At 29.8% G+C, this 23,269-nt stretch overlaps 1 protein-coding gene across 2 annotated transcripts in view; it reads right to left on the reverse strand.

The window, feature by feature from the left end:
• Positions 1 to 475: 475 nt before the first annotated feature.
• The window catches only part of LOC132944891 (AT-rich binding protein-like), a 70,940-nt gene continuing 48,146 nt past the window's right edge, over positions 476 to 23,269 (reverse strand). The window contains exon 4 of one of the 2 annotated variants that reach the window (XM_061014428.1): positions 476 to 942. The gene's annotated coding sequence lies outside the window, so the exon portion shown is untranslated. The remainder of the gene's footprint in view (positions 943 to 23,269) is intronic. The other variant, XM_061014427.1, reaches the window with a different exon arrangement.

A 23,269-nucleotide genomic window follows, 5' to 3' on the forward strand; every position in this document is an offset into this window, starting at 1 on the left:
GGTAAATAGCTATAAGTATTGGTCAATTAATATGATACCCGTAGGTTTTTATAAGATATATTTATCAATATCCAACATTAAAAACTAATAGTCCAAACTTAAAGTAGGTATAAAATATGTACAGTTATTTATATTCGAGATGACTGGAATATCAAATGAATGCAGCAAAAATGTTAATGGCGTACGTATCTCACTATTATAGGTACCACTAAATTGTTCAGTATGCGTCTTAGTAAACAATAACAAATAAGGGTTTATAATTAAAAAATTAAAAATTAAAAACCTAAAATAAAGGCGGTACAATTTTTAATTAAATATTTTAAAACAGATTACTAATTAAAAAATCACTTGCAATGACCTGTAAGAACAACGAGTGTTACAATAAAAATTCACCATGTGCCAATAAGTATATTATTATAATACGAAAAAATGACGCTGATGAGTGATGAGCAGTTCAGATGCATTAAAATCCTCAATAGGTTATTATGTATATTATAGGTAAATAAACGAATGACAACAACTGGTGTAAATAAAAATACAATTATGTAAAAAAAATTGTTATAATTTTAATACGAAAATATGTTAACATTACTCAGTATAGTTTAAGTGTAGGGTGTACAGATTTCGTGTGACTTTATAATATAATAGTTTTTTTTATTTTTCAAGTAATTTATTCAGTAATTGAATATAAATACATACATTTGTAATGCATATATTTTAATGTATACAAACAAATTAACTATTTTAATAAGTTATATACGCGACATTGACGAGTAATAATATTTATAAATTGGTTTATTTTAATATAGTTTTGTGTATAATCATCATAAACAATAATTTACTCGCTACGGCTTGTATGTTTTCATTGGCGGTCTGGTGGGAATCGCATCCTTGTTGTTGCCATATCCGACTTCACTCTCGGTCCGTATAAAACCGGAAACTCTGAAAAAAAATATACATTTATATATATATGGTACATGAAAATGTCTAATATAAACCGTCGAGGTGAGATGGGACGTTCGCGCTCGCTACACGGAATATGCATTAAAGTAATCGTCCGCAAAAAAGTCGGTGGCTCGCAATATAATAATAATAATAATAATATCTTGACAAAATAATAATATCGGCGAACATTTCCTTTGCAGAGTCGAGACCAGAAAAAAATATTCAATTTTTCTTTTCATTTAGCTTTCGTGCGATGTTTATTTTCTTTGGCCGACTTACCGCCGGAGGGTGTTACACGTTTTTATTATTATTATTATTATTATTATACGCATAGTTTGATTGAAAAAAAAAATATGCCAGCCCCCGAGGCACCACAGTTTTCCCGAGTATTGTGCTCATGTAGCGGTTTTTTTTTTTTTTTTGTAACGAATATCACAATTGTATAACAATTATTATAGTCAGACGTAGCTAGAATAATATTGTGATGAGTAAAAAAATATTATCATTTCGATCGCTGCGGTTCGATTCATTGTGCATGTCGTAACGATAAAATATTATAATAGGTATAACAATAACATATTATCATTCAATAATGAATAGGTACCTACATAATAAATAGCTACAGCCAATATGCGTTAATTTAATATACGATGTGTTTTTCACTTTTATAATTCACTCGATGGGGTTCGTTTGAAAATATAATGAAGGGAAAACTACGAACTTTGTACGACAGCTGTGGCCTGTGGGTTTCCACGCGTTGTTTACAATATAATACAATATGTATATCTGGTATTATACGGAGTAATCCATTTAACGTAAGATTCTCATTATTACAATAACAGTAACTTTTTAGAAAATATTTCTTTTACATGATCTTAAGCCGTTACAAAAAAACATTTTAGATTATGAGCGGAGTGATGAATGGATTGATGTTTGGAAATAATTATATTATATTATTAATTACTAACATGTTTTTATTTTATAGCAACATGCCTTGCAAGTTGTATGTCTGATATTTTAAAACGTATAATGATTATTCAGTTTTGGCCAATGACTTATACGATTTTGCCCCATAGGTACTCTCAAAAATTGGATTTTTTTTCATATTATTGTTGATAATTTTTTTTATGCAAGCTATTATTAATCATGAAAATAAATATAAATTTTTTCGAATTTTTTATTAGTCTTATTTAACCTAACCTTTTGCGTAATATATATGTATATAAATATCAGTATATATTTAATATTATATTATATATTTTATACACGCGTTTAATAGCAATTAATGCGCACAAACCCACGTTTCGGAGCCACAAGCCTTGGAGCGTAAAAGTTAGTTTATTTTTGTGTTTAGTAGTCACATTCATTGAATATTAAAATCATAATACGTTCATCATATAATTTACGATACTCGTCGGTAATTAAAATTAAATTTTTAATTAAATTGTATTCTTGTTCGTCCAAAAAAAAGTAAATAATTAATCATTTCAATAATTACGACACAGTAGCCTGAAGGTATACTAATATACCATTTACGTATATACTATATACCGCACAGAGTTGTTGTAAGAAGACTATTTTTTTGTATTTATAACTCAATTTGTTAACGTTTGTCGACATAATATTTTGATACCTATTATTATAGCTATATAGTTATATCACTGTTCACTTGACGAGTCAAACATTTATAGTAATTTATATACCGCTCTGTAATTTAACATCCACATCAAATACTAATACCGTTTAAATAGTCAGTTTGTAAAATATTTTGTCATTTAATTTTAATTTTTAATAATATAAAATAACTTGCGTTCTAATATTTTCACGTCACATTGATGCTTACTGGATGGCTGCTACCTTTTACGTTATTATTATAACGTATTGTCCAGTTCATATTGACACATTTGACACAATGGTTTAAAAATTGTACGTATCAGTAAATAAGTATTAGTAAAGAGATGCTGCCGACATATTTTCTTTTTGAGGTTTATTTAAATTTTTTCGCGGAAAATAATGCTAAATCAATACAAATACGAAAGAAAAATAATAATAACAAAACTTATACCATTATAATAGTCAATAATTTACGGCATTAAGTTACTTGTTTTCCTTATACCGGTATAACATTCTGACCAGAAGTTTTAAGCCCCTAATCTGTTTAGACGTGTAACGTAAAAGAGTTTCAAGTTGAACTTGGATATACGACGTATACCGAGAGTGTGATACTGTGATTTAAACAGTTTAATTATTAATTTCAAGATAAGTCTCGAATATCACGGTAAACTGTGAACGGTGCTCTGACTTCATGTCTTATTGCGATAAATACGCGAATTCTGCAAAGAGAACATCAGATCTCCCCTACCCTCGTGGTCCTTTCAGTAGGTCTGGGGATGCGTGATATTATAATAACTTGCTAATCCTACAACCGGAGTTACCCGTGACAAATTTAATTATGCCATTGGATATACCCTGTCTTTTTAACACCCTCAAATGTAAGCTACAAATATATTTAATACAGTAATTGGAGTTGTTTTGACCAAATATAAAATACAAATCTTAAAGTACATCCAATATATTATAGTAACAATTCAATTTTCTGTCCAACCACAGTTAGTTTCGGGATTCTACATTTAGCTTCGGTATGCACATCTTTGAGTATAGAATTACTATTAGATAATGAAATATGTTAATATTCGAATAATATTAATTCAACTTCTAATCGGCTACCGTATTAATAATAACAATAATATAAGTATAACATAGAATATCGTAGGCTGAAAATAAGTCTCCGTTTTTCATATTATACAATGATAGTATATTATTAAATTCAAATTTACTACCATGACCCACTTGTAACGTACTGTACGGCAGGGTGACACCCACTTACCAGCTTTTTTTTTTATTAATTTGAATTGTTGTAAATCATTATTTGTATATTATAGCTATGAATATTTTGTATTATAAAACATACATAAAAAAAATGTAACTTGAATCTTGATTCAGTAACTAAAAGTTATTATTATTAATGTAGCGAATTTCAGAAATACGAGTGCAATAGACTTGGCTGTGGATTTCTTGCACCGCACACACAAACATTGCCTTTTGTAAATATATATAATAATAATAATAATATAGTCAAGTCAAACTTTTACCGTTCGTAAAATCGCAACCCATTCTCTTCTCCGACTCCGCCTAGAGCGATGATCCTGAATACGCGCTTTTGTTATACCGTGGCCATTATACTATGTATTATACGTTTAATATATTATATATATATATATAATATATATATTATAACGTATCGCCGATAACTGCTGCACCTCTTTTTCGATTCACCGAGCGGCGGCGGGGCTGTTGTAAACGACCGTTTTTCAAGACGGTCCGCGTGGGTCTTTGTACACGGCCATTAATCAGAACGAGAAAAGGCTTGGGGAAAAATGCGTTTCCATTTATTCGGCATTATAAAAGCGAAATTAAACGAAACGCCGAACACGCTATACTTTTGAAGCGCGCCGATTAATCAACCGCTGATGGACGTGGTGGTGGTGGATGGGGGTACACGACACGTATAATGGAATGGTATGTACCAGGCATTATATTAATATATTATTTTATCATATACATATATATGTATATTATATATAGCCAGGAGAAGTGCGGTTAGCTTGTGCAATGTTATTTCGATTCTTCAATATGCGCGTATATTTATATATTATATGCATCGAGTATCGATATACCCACTCAGCTGCAGCAACCAATCTCGGTCTCCTCCCGCTATACCTATATAATTATAAGGCTAGGGACTTTATGCCCTTTTATCCTTAAAATATGTATGCATTTATGCCCTAAAAATTAAAATATGCATCAATTCTTTATTATGCGATAAAAATTTGCATTAACCAACCGAAACATTGAAGTTGACATGTACCACAGGCACGAATCCAGAGCAAAGATTTGGAGGGGGACAACAATTTTTTACAATACAAATACAATTATAATAAAATATTATACTTTACTAAAAATGTTGTCATTATAGTAGGTATAGGCAATCAATGTGATAAATAAATTATTGATTATTTAATATATAAAGCGACAATGTGAAAAAAAGTTTAGATTTTGTTTATTTGCTATTTAATATATAATATTTATATTTATAAAAAAATATGTCTGGAGGGGAGTCTAGGCCCCTAGGCCCCCCTGGATTCATCCCCGATGTACCATTGCACTTACTTATTAGAAAACAAAAATAATTGTTATACTAATATTGATTGTAAAATATTGATTAAAATTGACAATGATCAATAGTAAATAGGTATATAACAATGGAACAAATTATGAAAATGACGACCACATTAACTATGCAATATTTCAACGAACGACACACACAACTACACAAGACGGAATATAATGTACATAACTACCTATATATTATACGAATAGACGACAGACATAGACAGATTGAAGTAACACGTGGGAACCTACTCATAAATGTTGGCCGCGTGTGATACACGGTGTGTAGTTTAAAATTAAATATTTAATATCATAGGTGTTTATAATAATCTCAATTATTATACCGAAATAATGAGGAAAATACACAGCCTACACTTCATTCATCGAATAACATGTTTTCAAATGTAATTTATACGAGAATATTATATTTTTTTTTTTTTGTTTATTAATTATTAAAGAGAAAAATGAAGTTTTAATTTCAAAATAAAATATGTGAAATATGCAATTAAAATGAAAATATAACAAAATATACGACGTCCGGGAAGTTGGACCAACTATTTTGGCGTAGCGAGTCAAAATCTTCACCAATAGTTTGTGAGTTAATTGCGAGAATTTGCGAGTTCACTTTCAGAATTTGTGAGTTAGCCGTTTTATAACTGCAAACAAAATAAGAATGGGTGGGCCAAGTTCACGTAACCCACCCATGTCACTCAAAAATTTCGAAATTCATACAAAAAGATGCGTAAACATTTGCGAGAAATTGCGAGTTCATTTTCAAAATTTGTGAGTTGACCCTTTACCCACAAATCCTAATTTTTGACCATGAAGTTGGCCCACCCATGTTGTCCTGTAACTTCGAAATTTATATCAAACGATAGCGTGTTATTTGCGAGAATTTGCGAGAATTTGCGAGTACACATTCAGAATTTGCGAGTAGGCCGTTTGCGAAATATTAATGGGTGGGCCAAGTTCACATAGCCCACCTATGTCGCTCAAAAATTTCGAAATTTATACCAAAAGATGCGTTGAATTTTGGGAGTATTTGCGAGTTCACTTTCAGAATTTGCGAGTTAGCTCTTTTTTAGCTGCAAACAAAATATGAATGGGTGGGCAAAGTTCACGTAGCTCACCCATGTTGCTCAAAAATACGAGTCAACTATGCTTGAACCTCATAATGTTAGCACCGCAACTATGACAGGAAATACATTCAAAAAACTTGAATAGATAAACGTGAGTAAGTGGATGTCGCTCTGCTGTACAGTAGGTTACAAGTGGGTCACTGTAATGGATAGTATTAAATTTGAATTCAATGATATAATATCATTGTATAAGAAAACGATTCTGAGCGAAAACGGTCAGTCAGCCTATGATATTACTAAGTATATTTGATGATATTATTGTGAATAAAGTAGTTTATATATTAACTTATTTACGTGGAACCTTGTTTTAAATTTTCAATAATTAGCTACAAAAGTTGAACATTTTATGAATAATAAACAATTATTGTTAACTACAAAATAATTATTACATTTTAAATTTGATAAATTTTATCAAAATTTGAACTTTAAATGCTTATAAAAAAACTGCTATTGTAACAATATATCAGGAGCCTTGCATAAAATGTTCACGCTTTTCTACCCAACAAATAAAATTTTATTGATATTTATAGAAAAAAAAACTAAAAAAATTGAGAAATAACAATGTCCGTAAACAGCTCAAAAAGAGTCAAATTATTTTCAAAATTTTATCGTGTATAGAAAATGCTAATACAAATACAGTGAAATTCAGTGAAATTTTTAAATATCTACAGTCATACGTTTTTTAATTACAACAAAATAAGAAAATCGTTACACGAGAAATCGAGTAAATATGAAATGTTGTAAAAATATGAATTTCAAACGCTCATAAAAATTTAATTTGACTTTCTTGTAGATATTTTTTTTTTTGATAAAGTTAGATAAACTTATGGGTAATCTTGTATTACATTTTCAAATCTTAGATTGAATGTCCGTAAATAGCTCAAATAAGTCAAAATATTTGGAAAATGTTATGGTGTATAGGAAATACAATTATAAACATTCAGTCAAAATGTCATGTCTCTACTGTCATTTGTTTTAGAGTTACACCAAAAACCAAAATCAATTTTCTCGAAAACAGATTTTGCGTAAAAATTCCCGTTTTTCCTTAATTTTTCTTTTGTTTTCCACGTCACTTTTGAAAACTACTGGGAAATGTTTACTTTTGACCCAACAAACCTATCAGAAAAGTTACTGTTGAAGAAAATCCAAGCATTTTTACTGTCCTAAAAGGTGATGATAGACACAAAAATAAAAATATAAAAAAAAAACATATCAATGCATTCATCACTTCGATCAGAATCTAAAAATCATGATTTAATAAAAAATCTATCTTGAATAAATAAATTTGATTGTATTATTAATCGAAAAACAAAAAAATTCACGGGGGGAGGGGAAGCAACACGTCTCCTCAGCCCCCTTCCCAGCAGACATTTAACTTAATAAAAATAAATCCTTATGAAAAATCTTATGAGTAAAAAAAATTGACATCAATACAAAAAATTGATTTGATAAAACATCTAAATAGAAAAAAATACTTAATAAAGAATCTATATATTTAATAAGATAAATCTATATTATTTAATAAAAAAATCTAAATTTAACAAAAAAATGTAAATTGAATAATAACATCTTAAATGAATAAAAAAATTATACTAATTTAATTTGATTTAAATTAGATTAAAAAACCCAAGTTGAATAAAAAAATGTAAATTGAATAATAAAAAAAACCTAGTTGTATAAAAATCTATATTTAATAGCTCAAAATAAAGTCAAAATATTTGGAATGTTCATCTTCAAGAAATGCCGATAAAAACAATAAATGAATAAATCATGTAAAGTACTTACGGTTATTATTTTTTTTCTATTCTACTTAAGTTATTTTTTTATTGAATACAGTTTTTACTAAGGTTTTTTTATTTATTATACGGGTGATACCACAATTGTTTATTAAAAATTGATTTTTTTCTATTAACTATAGGTGTTTTTTATAGATTTTATAATCAATTTAGCTTTTTATTCAATAACATTTTTCTCTATTCTACATAGATTATTTTTATTGAACACAGCTTTTTATTAAGGTTTTTTTGTTTAATATAGATTTTTTTATCAAATATATGTTTTTATTTAATATAGATTGTTTGTTAAAAATTGATAATTTTTTTATTACCTACAGGCATTCTATTTTATGAGGTTAAAGCATAGTTAACTCGTATTTTTGAGTGACATGGGTGGGCTACGTGAACTTTGCCCACCCATTCATATTTTGTTTGCAACTAAAAAACGGCTAACTCGCAAATTCTGAAAGTAAACTCGCAAATTCTCGCAAATGTTGACGCATCTTTTGGTATATGTTTCGATTACATAAAAAAAATCTAAATAGAATAAAAAAATAGTTGTATAAAAAGGCCAAGTTAAATACAATAATAAATTCTACGTGGAATAAAAAAATCTAATTTGAATTAAAATTATATTTTGAAAAGTCTTAAAAATATAAAAATATAAATAGAATAAAAAAATTAATTGTATAATAAATGGCAAGTTAAATATGTACTTATCCAAATAATGGCTGACAAATTTTAAGAGTGGTCTAACAGTGTCCAACAAATCAAGATGAACATTTTTTATCGGGGTGAAATTTTGCTAACGTAAAGTTGTGCTGTTTGTAGTATAGTTGGCAGCACAAAAGTGTCTAAAGCTCTAATGGCAAAATTTAAGTCCAAAAATGTCCAACAAGTTTGTTGGATGTATTTCCTGTCGTAGTTGTGCTGCTAATTGGATGAGGTTCAAGCATTGTACAGCATTACAAAAAACATTATATAAAATACTAATTAATAGTAATAATAATATTATTTACAAAATAATATTATGGTTGTTCGTAGGTAGTGTTTGTGAATTTAATTATAATTATATTAAGAATATTTTTTTCAAACACGGTATAATATTATAGTACTAGCGAAAAACATCAAGTGTTTTTTATTTTTGTATTATAACTATTATAATACCCGCAAAATACCTGATGGTAAATATAAAATTTTAATTCTTTTAAAGATTTGTGGAAATGAGTTTGGTGATAAAAAGAGTGACTCGCAAATTTTAAAAGTGGTTAGCAAATTCTCGCAAATAACACGCTATCGTTTGATAAAAATTTCGAAGTTATAGAACAATATGGGTGGGCCAACTTCACGGTCGAAAATTTGGATTTACTGGTAAAGGGTCAACTCGCAAATTTAGAAAGTGAACTCACAAATTCTCGCAAAAGTCGACGCATCTTTTGGTATAAATTTCGAAATTTTTGAGCGACATGAGTGGGTTACGTGAACTTGGCCCACCCATCAATATTTCGCAAACGGCTTACTCTCAAATTCTGAATGTGTATTCGCAAATTCTCGCAAATTCTCGCAAATAACACGCTATCGTTTGATATAAATTTCGAAGTTACAGGACAACATTGTTGGGCCAACTACACGGTCGAAAATTAGTATTTGTGAGTAAAGGGTCAACTCGCAAATTTTGAAAGTGAACTCGCAAATTCTATTATTATTATTATTATCTATATTTACAAAAGGCAATGTTTGTGTGTGCGGTGCAATAAATCCACAGCCAAGTCTATTGCACTCGTATTTCTGAAATTTGCTACATTAATAATAATAACTTTTAGTTACTGAATCAAGATTCAAATTACATCTTTTGGTATAAATTTTGAAATTTTTGAGTGACATGGGTGGGTTATGTGAATTTGGCCCACTCATTCTTATTTTGTTTGCAGCTAAAAAATGGCTAACTCGCAAATTCTGAAAATGAACTCGCAAATTCTAAAAGTGAACTCGCATACTCTCGCAATTAACTCACAAACTATTGGTGAAGATTTTGAGTCGCTACGCCAAAATGGGTGGGCCAACTTCACGAACGTAAATATACGCTAACACGAGAAAAAAGTTAAGTATGCAAAATATACAGAAAAAAATTCTCTATAGTACTTATATACTATGTATCAAATTCTTTGGCTACGTAGCTATTTCGGACAATTTTGGAAAATATATACTTATATATAATATAATATATCATTTATATTAATTTGCGCTACACGTATTATATTTAAAATATCAATATTTTTCGGGGTAAATTAATTTAGAACCAACCTAATAACTTTTTCAAAATATTATTTTTGGGACAAAAGTATATTGACATAAGTATATGACATGAGACATGAGTATATTTCTTAAATTATTTTACTAACCATATAATTTTCAAAATTTTTGTCATACGTAAATACGTTTAAGTAGCATCATTTTTTTTTTTTTTTGTCAGGTCTACCTGTTATACCCTGTATACTGCTGCAGTTATAACATTATATTCCGCAACTTGTGAAGTTGGCCGACACGAGTTCGGAAACGCGAAACCCTCGTTTAGAACTCCTGGGGTTAATTTTTACTTTTTAGGAAACGTTTTTATTACCTATATAAATCCATGAACCAACAGCAATGGCGTGTTTACGGGATTTCGTCACCACCCCTCATATCACCAGGACCGACACAAACATAGGTTTACGCAGTTACACATTCTAAAAAGTTTTCGAATAAACATATTATTGTAAATTATCTTTTGTCTTTAAATAACACCATAACATACGGAGTGATCATGGTACATAATTACAGAAAACACTAATAAGCAGGGTTCAGGACTTATAGTATTTGCTTATCCATCATAGGTGAAGTATACCATGGCAGAGTGATATACAAATGGGTTTTATAATACAGAGAATTCAAATATGAAATTTTATTTCGTAAGTTTTTGCATATTTTAATTTTTTTTTTGCTATACTTACGCATATTCAACGATTTTTTAACAATTTATGGATAGTATTATAGTTAAAAATGTATTAATTAAAATTTTGAATGATTAATTAAACAAATGTATTTAATCTAAATTATTTTAATTATTATAATTAAAAATTGTAATTTTTTTTTTTTAGAAAACTGTTGTATTTTAACGGTTTAAAATTATGTAAAACAAATATTTTCAAAAACATTAACAACTTTTGAAACAATGAGAATGACGAATGGATCATCCGGTATACTACACAGTACAAACATTTAATATTCGTTCTTATGTTATACGCACTTGCCCTTTTGGTAATTTAGGAATGAAATACTTCTTTTAAATAAAAAAAAAAAATGATATAATGTCTCGACTATATTATATTCTCGCGTTTGCGTCAAGCACAGACAAAATATTCGTTTCCAGTATGAATTTGACTATACACTAATATACACCTGTAATATATAGGTAGGTATACATATTTTCATCCCGATGCGACCCTTAACATGTACTTCACTACAATATATTTAATTATTTCTCACACCTGTTTTCTTCGTACATCTATATCGAATGCTTCAATACGTTTAATATTTCTCATTCTGGTCCGTATATACACATTCGTCATTCACACATATTACATAATGTACAATATTGTACATTATATTGCGTTCTCGCTTAGTTTGTCGTGGTGATTGAATTGTGAAGGCAATACGATATTATGTTCATTTCATAGCCACACCGAGACACTTCTTTTATATATATATAATATGTTATAAGTACGTGAAAGTCGATAACTATATTGTGTATATAAGCGATACCCCCTGCAGCAACTGAACCGCCGCACGTCATCGTGGCCACATCGATTATAACTCGAGTTCGTCAAAGTGAAACTTTCGATACTCAAGCGGGTATACGCCGAAATGTCGGACACACAATTACCAAAACTTTTTTTTTATAAACCTATCTGCAAAAACGATGCACGTCACGGGGTACAGAGACAGCTCGACTTAAAATATTATCATCTATCATCCACTATTAAAAATTATACGTCTCTACAACTCTTGCGATTTAACCACGCAAGAAACGTTATAACGTCGATTTATCCAACGCATTGCTTATGACACCGCCGCAGTACGTACCTATGTCACATGTTGTAATGTCACAGGATGTAAGACAATTAAATTTAAATATTTTTACTCAACGTAGTAACATTAACACAAGTACAAAGACGAGTTATATACTATTATTTAGTTTGTTGTATATTTTTATACTTGTCGAGTTATAGATTTTGAGCGGAGGATGACGTGTGGTTAGTAAAATGTTTCCATTTTCAATTTGGGAGGGGAGAGGGGGGGTGGTTTAGTTTCTGGTAAAAATTGAATCTATTTGGTACTTTTAGATGTCAAAATTAAAAACTCCCAATATTTTTCTTAATCATTGGGAAAAAAACAAACAAAACAATTATGGATAAACGAGATAACGTTATTTTATTCAAAAATTGCTTAAAATAGTATACGACACCGCAGTATGTTAAATGTTGTAATGTCACGGGGTAAGACAATTCAATTTAAATATTTGCATGTAACTTTTCATTAAACACATGAACAAAGATAAACTAAATACTATTATTTAGTTTGTTGTATATTATACATCTTGACGAGTATTTTTTATATTATGTCCAACTTAGATTGAAAAATAACAATGAAGTATTTAAACCAAAATTCCTCTCTGTAATTAAAATCTTCAAACTTCTGTGAGTATAATAAATTAATCCACATAGTATGTTAATAATACTTTATAAATAATAATAATATACTCAACGAACTATCGTGTATACAAATAAAAAATAATTAGTAATTAGTCAGTATTGTTCGTAATCTTTATTACTTATTGTATCATGATGTGTAACTCCAATATAATAAACTTAATAAAGACTACGAAAAAGAGTGTTTATTTTTAATTAATATATATATATTAGTATAGAACTTGAAACTACTGAACAATTGGCACCGAATTTTGAAGGTGCAGTATTTGTTGAGACTTTGATAGCTTCGTTTATCAACTCATATATATCGCTATAGGATGGTTCACACATGAATTTTGTTTTGGCTCAATTGAATATTATTTTTGTTCATATAATGCGGGGATGCGATTGGTTACAGAAATAAAACCGACTTTTATATAATCTATATACCTATTATATACAAATTAGAGTGTGTTGTCTAGCCATTGCCTACTCAAAAACATAGACTGTTCTTAGAGATATCAGGAAAGTATTTAGTGAGTAGTTTGAACCACGATCGAAAATATACCATAATATTCTATATGACTACATGGAATCGGCCACATGTGGATTAAAAAATCTCGGTCGAATTTCTTCACAAATTGAGGTACGCCGAAGACGATTTTTCCGTATACCGAGGTAGGTAGTATAGACCAGTAAAGGCCGTAAATTTTCGGCCCGGTTCGGTCCATCAATTTTATCCTCAGTCCCGGTCCAAAAAAAAAATATAATATTATTATGGTATATAAATAGCTTTATTATGCCCACCAATCAATATATTATTAATTATTATATTCATTGTGATTGTATCTATTATCTAGTATCTATTCATAGAGTATACTCTATATGTATCTATCTGTACCAAAATCGGTTTTATCATTATTATTTATTATTTTAAATAGTGATTATTTATCGTCGAAGAAAAATCCTTAAAAAGCCCGGTCCAACCCTTGATTTATTATTCAAAGTCCAGCCCGGCCCAACCCGAAAAATTGTACAAAAAAAACCCAGGCCCGGCCAGGAATAAAATTCTAAGACTTAAAAAGCCCGGTCCAACCCTTTATTTTTTTTCAAAGGCCCGACCCGGTCCAATGTCACTACGGGCCGGGCTTTTTAAGGACCTTAAGGGCAGGTCTTTAGTAGGTAGGTACTCCTATAATTATATAGCACCGTATTTTATATTTGTTAATTGTTTACCGGGTTAAGTCAGGTTACACAGCTGCCTAGTAAACGATAAATGTAGGTTGTATATTTAAAATATTAAAAATGGTATCAAACAATCGGATCATATTTCAATTGGAGAATTTTTTTACCCATTTTCGGTGTACAGGATTATACGTGGGAGGTACGCGTCGGATTTAGATTATAGTTTTACGAGAACGGCACTCGGCGCGCACATCAAAAAAGCGTATACAATAAGCATAACGACGGCGTGCAATGTTATTACTGTGTCGATGATTTTTATTATTTTCTGGCACGAATATATATTGTTATTATACGTATCATGTCGGTCGATATAATATTATGTGTATATATAATGTATTTATAGTACGGCCATTTGGCGTTCAGTAGCGCGCGTTATTACAACCCCCAAAGACAATATACTACGCAATGCGTAATATTTTAATAATAATAATAATAATAATATGTGGGTAGGTACACATCACAATATAATATACTACATCCGGAAAAAATATTGACGGTAAAAATGTAAACAATAACAGCGACGTTTGAATGATGCGAAACGATGATGGTTGTATGTGTAGGTGTCTAAAGGAAAAACGAGTGTGTGTGTGTGTTTATTTAAAAAAAAAATGTTATAAATGTGTATTTATAAAACAAACAAAAATTATCGTTTTTTTTTTTTTCACGAAACTTCCTGTGATATCTATTCGACATAATAATAATATAATATAATATTGACATGGGTCTGACCGTATTAATATTATAATATTAATAACATAATATCATACACTATATACGATCACGGGGGAGATGAAACCGTTCCGGTCCCTTCGTGTTGTCCGCAGGTCCTGCTGCAGACTGCATCATTGTACATCCACGAGTATAATACTCATATATATTATACAGAGTAATTCACTAAGCATGCTCGCCCCTGTTGTTTTTTTTCGCTTCAATAATGCAGTTACTCAAAATCTGATTTTTTGAATAATTAAATATTATATACTATTGAAGACCATTCTTTTTCACATTCTTTTTTTTTTCTTTCAATAAATTCATTATCGAAGGAAAATATGGGGATGAAAATACAAGGTGAATCACTCTGTATACCGTCCATCCGCCGTGGTTAACAAAATCATAATATAAATACGAAATAAAAAATAATAATGGTAAACAATGAATATTATAATAATAGGTATACTAATATAACAGAACTGCGTACGATTCCGTTTTACGGCAAAGCTCGGGTAATCGGTTTTAAACACCGTATTGACCCTGAACCATGTTTATTTGTGTAATATAATATACATTGTGCGGACGCGCGTACAACGGATAAACAGAATAGCATTTTGATAATAATAATAATAATAATAATAACAATAATAATAAAGGGATGCATTTCGTGCAATCGTCTGACGACTGTCGTAAACCAAACAAATACATAATTATACGTATATTCGTATATATATATATTATATTGTGAGAAAACTAGTGTAAGTATTTAAGTTTACACTGGTTACACTATTGGAATAGAACAGGAACTGCGTATAAAATAACCTTCTATACATACATTTGTATTTGTGTTTAGGTACTTCATCAGTATGCATCATCGGGTTTTCGGGTAGGCATATGAATAATATTATACACATTATTATTATTATTATTATATACCGTCATACCGGGTATACAGTTCGACAACGGTATACCCATGTAATACACAGAGGGTTCGTTATATTATGCATATAGGTTGATATATTTATAGCTATTGATAATAGAGATTCGAAATGCCGAAGCACCGTTACCACAATTATTACGGCCGTCTTCACGATTAGCTCGAAATAATTTTAAGTAGACGTTTATTATTGCCACCGAAGTATCGAATAGGCACCCACATTAATTATTTTAACAGTAAACAACGTCTCATAATATTTAGAAAAGTAATAACGTTTTTTAAAAATGATCATCATTTTTAAACTCATTACAAAACAAAATTGTTCATTATTTTATCGTTTTCTAGGTAGTTTTGAAATTTAATTTCATATTTCCAACCGGAATATTTTTCAAGGAATTGTATGTATACGAACTCAGAGGATTTACAGTTACTTAATTGATGTATATACTTAAAGTTTAGATGAGTGGAGTAGTGGACCATCATTTCACTACCCTGTTATACCTACTCAACTCCTCCTATCTATATTTTAAATACTTATAACTACTCTTTCAAAATTGAATTGCAATACAAAGAAATTCTCAGAAAATATTCTAATCCAGAATATGTAATTAAAAATGTAAATTATTATTCAAGAAAAGTAAAAAAAACTTAAAACAAATTACTTTCAATAAAAAATATAAAAAAGATGACTTTTATGAAATGTGATGCGTTATTGACAAAAATCCTTACAATATGCTCTGATTAATACAACTATACTGTATATACTTCAACTAAGATAAATATAAAAAAGGTTAAATGGAGAAATATTTAAAAGGTTTTAAAAGTTTACTACTATCTACTGGCTCCCACTAAACTTGCATTCATATAAAAGTATAAATTATGATTTCAATTTATCTTTTATGACAACATAACATCAAATTTCAATTTGTACCTATCTGTTTTTAAAATACCTAGTAAAATGGTTATAAAATATTAATAAGGTTTACCAAAATCCATAAAATAATACACACAGCATTTCTAAATAATTATTAATTTAGGTCAAGTAAAATAAACAATCAAAATCTTATCTCCATAACGATAATAATAATATAATGTTAGTCAAAACTCAAAAGACGCATTTAATAGTTTATAACATAACTGTAATAATGCTACTTGACATTGATTAATGACTACACAATTTTTGAAATATTATTTGATTGTACCTACTTCTACTATATTATGTCTACAACTTATTTTCATAACATAATACAGATATCAAACCCATATCATTGACACATCGTGTACTATAATAATACTATATAATATATATTATATAATATAGTACTGGCCTAATGAAATAATATTATATTATACAATTTGTTTCAGGTAAACACCGTTTAGTTATATTGTATTATTTAAAAGAAAAAACAAGAAATTATGGGAAAACAGTGGTCCAAATAATATTTTATACCATGTGCTGAAGATACCTAATATTAATTTATGATTATAAAAATATATATATAATTAAAGGACGATATGATGGAATTGACGTCAATGCGTGATTGTTATGATTATTGTTTTAATGAATAATGTTTCATGGGAAATGTGGTCCACGATTGGCTATCGGTGTCTAAAACTGTGCGCTCTTCGTCATCATCATCATCATCATTATCACGTTTAAAACCTTCGGTTATCGCTTTTTTTGTCGGCGTTAAAATCTGCTAGTTTGAGTACAATAATAAAATAATTAAAAACAATATAATCGATTTGTGGCGTAGGTGATGTGTAACAACGGTCGTGGTGGTCGGACGCATCATTGGTAAAATGAATTCTACGAAAAATGATGATGATGATAATGACGTACAAATTCATAATACCATAATAGTATTATTGTTGTTCTGACGCGACCGTATGGTATACTCAAGTCCGTCGTTCGAAATAAAATTTAAATCTACCGTCCATAAACAGATTATAATATTTATCACGCGTTTTGAAAACGTGAGACCCACGACCGACCTTATTAAAACCACGGTGCGTTTATACGTGTATATATATATAGAACATAGAATATGCCCGTGATATTATAAGCTCCCTGGCTACATCATTTCAATTATACGCATAAATATTATAATATACCTACGTCATACACGTCGTATAATAATATTATATAGGTACTAGGTAGGTACCTTCGGCGGCGTGGGTTTTTTGTGTCTCGGACTTTATATTGTACGGTATACGCAGTCGGGGCGTTTCTTATATTCGCCGTGCTAATATACTGCAACATCAACAATGTGTAATGTTTATGTCTTTAGCGAAAAAAAAAATAACATATATATAGCAGTATAAGTAAATAAATAAAAGTTTCCGACCTACACGACCGCGCGCGCCTCCTCGAGTTGGAAGAGAGAGAAATAAACAGAAAACATACAGGTGCACGTATAAACGTGGTATACGGTATAGGTTTAGGTTCTATACCTATACCAGCATTCTCTATATACATATAATATCTCCGGGGCCTACGGTTTGCGTATATATTTTTGACGTCTCGGCGCCGTGATGGGACCAATAAATTTTCGCCAAGACGAAACGAACCGAAACTTTGTTCCGAAATTATGGCCAATAAACTTTGCCGCAGTACCTATATATACCTAATACAATAATGGATAAAATATATATTACGAATATTTATTTTTATGTACATATATACATAATAATACGCATTCCCTCGCCGATTCTGCACTTTCTGAACCGAGTATTATTCCTGGCAAAAGTGTGTTACATATAAACATATATATACCATTATACCAACTGTTCTACCCGACTCCGCCCGGGTCAAAATAATTAATCCATCTATTGTTTTCCGTTTTTCCGTTACAATACATGTGAATACCCAGTCAAAATCAGATCACCCGTTTCGAAACATTTCTCGTATACAGACAGCCAACTGTATCTGTGCGTGTTTCGTGCAATAGTCGTGTAAATGTTCAAAAATTACAGCATTTAAAATTTGAACACTTTTAATTTGGATACGCATGATAAATAAATATAAATGAGACCGTAAATAGTTGCAAACAAAATAAATAAATTTTCTAAAAATTCTAAAAGCTTTAAACGATGATTTTGTCATGTTTTAGTACGGAATGTAAAAACGTACAAGTTATTTTTGGGCATACACTACCGGCTGGCGGCCACCCTAGAACGGCAACTTTTGATAATGATCGTGGAAAAGCAAGGTTTTTCCGAATAAATTACTGCAATCGTTCGAATTTTGAATGAAGTCAGTACATCAAAATTTAAAAAAATTATCCACGAACATTAATTTACAGTAAAAAAGAGGGATTCTCAATTGAAAAGCAGAAAAAGTCGGTATCGCCACAAAACATTTCTCTGTATAGTACAAAAATCTCAAGAATTTTAAAATATGGTCTTAATTGAAGACGTATATATTTTAAAAACATCAACAATTAGAAAAAATTTTGGAAAAATTCATTATTAAAAATAATAATGGGGGTGAGCATGCTTAAAGAATCACCCCATAGTTGTGCATCCTATTCATTTTTTTTTTTTTTTTTATTGGGTAACCCGCGGCAACATAGGCCATTGGGTGTGGGGGAGGGCACTGTAGGTTTTTAAATTGGGTAGGTTAGTACACGTGTGTGTTGTGTTTTGGCAGAATTTCTAATGGGGCACCCGTAGGTTTCTGCCGTTCCCCGGGTGGGGGGATGGCGGCACTTGTTCTCCGGACACCGTGACTTGCCCGAAGAAAAATGCCGCCCGCGGCCGAGGTATCGAACTTTAGTCCGCTCGGCCACTCCGTCCTCCCTATTCATTATTATTACACATTATATTATGCATATATTACGCGTAAATAGGGTAAAAATAATTGTGTTGACACAATTTTTAATCGATATAATAATATATTATGGTATTATAAGAAAACTTTAAGCGTGTCACATTGCGGCCGATTACGGGTCGTCATTAAAAACATCGTACAAGTTTAAAATAAAAGCAAGCTCCTCGTATATAGGTAAGTACACATATAGGTATTATAAAATAATATAATATCACACTGGGTAAGTCATACGGACGAGTGTGTTAGTGGCGTTAGTTTTCGTGCCTTAAATTGTATGTGTTCAAAGTCATTATAATTAATGCGAAAAATTATAATCGTGTCTGTATAATAAAATAAGTTTCCGCTACCTATTTACGATGCGCGTTTAATATTATAATCAACCACGTAACAGGGTTTCTGAGAACCGTGTTTTTCACTGTCACGATTATATTATTTCAGCTACGTCATTTTGGATGAATAATTAATTTTAAAATGCAGTATAATTCACTTGTCAACACGTAAGTCTTGAAAAAATAAATAATAATATGTCCACTTTGATGTTAACTGATAGAAACTTGATGTTTTATAATAATCAATAATAACAATCACTTAAAATTAAATAATTATTTCGCCAGTCCTTCAGAAAATTAAATTTAGTTTTTGTAATAATTAATAACGTCAGTAAATATTAGTAACCGTCAAAAATAATGTATAGTACCTAGATGGTTCATCGTAGATTTTATGCCATATTTTATGTAAAATCACAAAAACGAACATTAGAATGGAACGTATATTGTATTAATAAAAGTTTTGAACAACTGTGTTCATAATAAATTATCAAACATAATAAACATAATTTATTTGGAATAAGAAATATCCGGGCATAATTTATTATATAATTAGATCAAATTGATTGTGAAAGGAAACGTATATACTCTATCACAAAGCATGCTCACTCTCCCCCTTTTCCTTCAATAACAAATTTATTCAAATTCTGTTTTTGGAATTTTTAAATGTATTCAAAGACCATAATATTATTTTCAAAATCTTTATTTTTTTTTTTAGAAGTAGTGTCAAGTAATGTCTTGTGGACTGCGGGGATAGAAACTTCTGATTTTAAAAAGAGACCTACCTGTTTAACTACATTAAATTATTTAGTGGATACATTTTTTTAACCTAATTCAAAATTCAAACGAGTTAAACTAAATATTTCATGATTTTACCAAGACATAATATTTAAAATATTAACATTAAAACAATATACCTACTTGAATATGAAATAAATAACTTGGTTTTTATGTAAAAACCTGGGTTTCTTACAAATAGTTGAATGTCTTTAACTTACAAATTAAATACATTTTAGAATTGTTAGTATACTTTAGCGAACAATGAACATTTAATAATATTTCATAATATTACTTTAGGTACTTAGTATATTAATATATAATATTTAATATAATATTTATATTAATATTACTATGTTGTAACATCTGCAGATATGAAAATAATAGAGAAAAAATTGTAAATAATATTTAGGTATACATAATATCATAAATTGAATGTACAAACAATTTATTATAAAACTATTATTGTTTGGGATGTATCATATTATCATAGCAATGGATAAGTTTTCCCCCTAAAATAAATAATTCAAAAGAGAAATATGAATTTTATGATCAAATTTATTTATTGTTCTCGATAAATATACAAATATTAAATATCTCTATATTTTTAATAAACAAAAAATAACAAATAAAATAAAACTAGATAGTAATTTTTAACAATTGTTAATAACAATTATAATTGAAATTATGTATAAAAAGTCTGCCACAAGTCGATGCCGTTCCCTTCCCGTCCTCCGTACACCAATACAGATGCCATCTGTTTATTATATTAGGTATAAATAACATTATGTACCTAATCCAATAATAATCTTACTAAACTGAAATTTATGTCGTAAAATATGTATTGAAAATAATAAAAATATTTCCGACAATTTACAAACATAAAATTAAATTGAAAAATAAATTCTATTTAAAATAACCGTTTAGTCTGCAACAGCTTAGTCTTGTGCACGATTTCAATGAACGAAAATTAGTGATACCTATATCAAATAAGTAGTGCGGTGTTATCTCGAGATTAAATTTAAGAATTTTCATAATATTTGATATTACATTGAACATTTTACCAAGCAATAGAATACGCAGGTATACCTACGGTATACAATACAAATACTGTAGGTGTATTATGTAGCGTCAATTGTAAAGGTCGACCAAAAATCGTATTGGAGAAAACCGAATGGGAGTGGTTGAAACCGCAGTTGTCAAATAAAAATGATTATACGATTTCCACGAATTGACCTTTTACTCGTCCACAATAACGAAATTCCAGCATTATCTCTTTGGTGGCTAACCCGAAACGTGTGAATACTACAAAATATACGAAAAATAGAGAATGACCGCGGATATAAAAGGTTCATGGAAACACGCGTGTTTCGCTAATGTTCGAATCGTTTATCAAGTATTTTATTCGTTGGACGGGAAAAATCGTGAGTGCTCTGCAAACATTTTGCAAAAAGTTTTGGATCCCGCAATGTCGGCGTCGTGTCATATAGTCCAATCGATTCAATTACACGGTGTCAAAGATACGAATAGATTCCGTACAGGATAAGAGAACGGTGGCACCTCCGATTGGTCAAAACTTATAAAGTTATAACAATATTATATTATCGACGTTGAAATTCGGTGCACAAAAATTAATAATGTTAGGATCTTTGTCATTTTCTCGGTAGGTACGAATGTTTAACCAACTTTACCGAGAAACCGGAGAAAATAAAAAACAGATGATGTGCCATGTGATCTAATGGATTTCATGGTGTTGACGATACGAATAGATCCCGTACGCGTGGAGAAGACGAGAACAGTGGTACCTCCAACTGGTAAAAAACTTATGACAGTATTATATTGATGTTGAAATTCAGTGCACAAAATGTAATAGTATTAGACCGTTGCAGTCATTTTCTCGATGTCAGATGTTTAACCGACTTTACCGAGAAACCAGAAAAAATAGATTAAAAGACTGAATGCAACGGTGCGTATTTGAGTAGCACATTATTATGATGAAAAGTGACTTTAAGAAAATGCCAGAAGACATTTAAAACGCAACAAACGCGAACCTTTAAATTCTTTGTATTGACTTTTTTCAACGTTTAGAGCCGAAACTAGGACAGCGACAATTTTGTCATCTGTATACATACACAATGACGTTTATTGTACCAGATATAAGATAAAATAATTTTTCAAAGCAAAAACTACATGTTTTATTTTTAAAAAAAACTTATATATCCAACAATAGCTTTTATAGCTTTTTTAAATAATGTATCTTCATATAATAGTTAAAAATTATTATAACAATGTTCCAGTTGTATATAGTTTTCACATAAATTCGAAAAATACCTTTGGTTAACTATAATTAAACCATCCATAAGACCAATAAAAACCCACGTGATTATAATGAACATTTAAAAAATGTAATGTTACAGTTGAACTTATACTATATAAGATTGATAAAAATGTATTCAAAAAAAATTAAATATAAAGTCCGTGAAAAGTTTAGCTTACAATATATTTCGATTGTAGCAATTGGCAATATTCCATCCCAACGTTAAGTTTGGATTTTTTTAAATATAAAACTTTGTAGCGATTATCCCTAAATGGTCTCTGAAAAACAACCTAATCGCAAATTGAAAA

The sequence above is a fragment of the Metopolophium dirhodum genome, chromosome 5, assembly GCF_019925205.1.
Source record: "Metopolophium dirhodum isolate CAU chromosome 5, ASM1992520v1, whole genome shotgun sequence".
Taxonomy (NCBI): Eukaryota; Metazoa; Arthropoda; class Insecta; order Hemiptera; family Aphididae; genus Metopolophium; species Metopolophium dirhodum.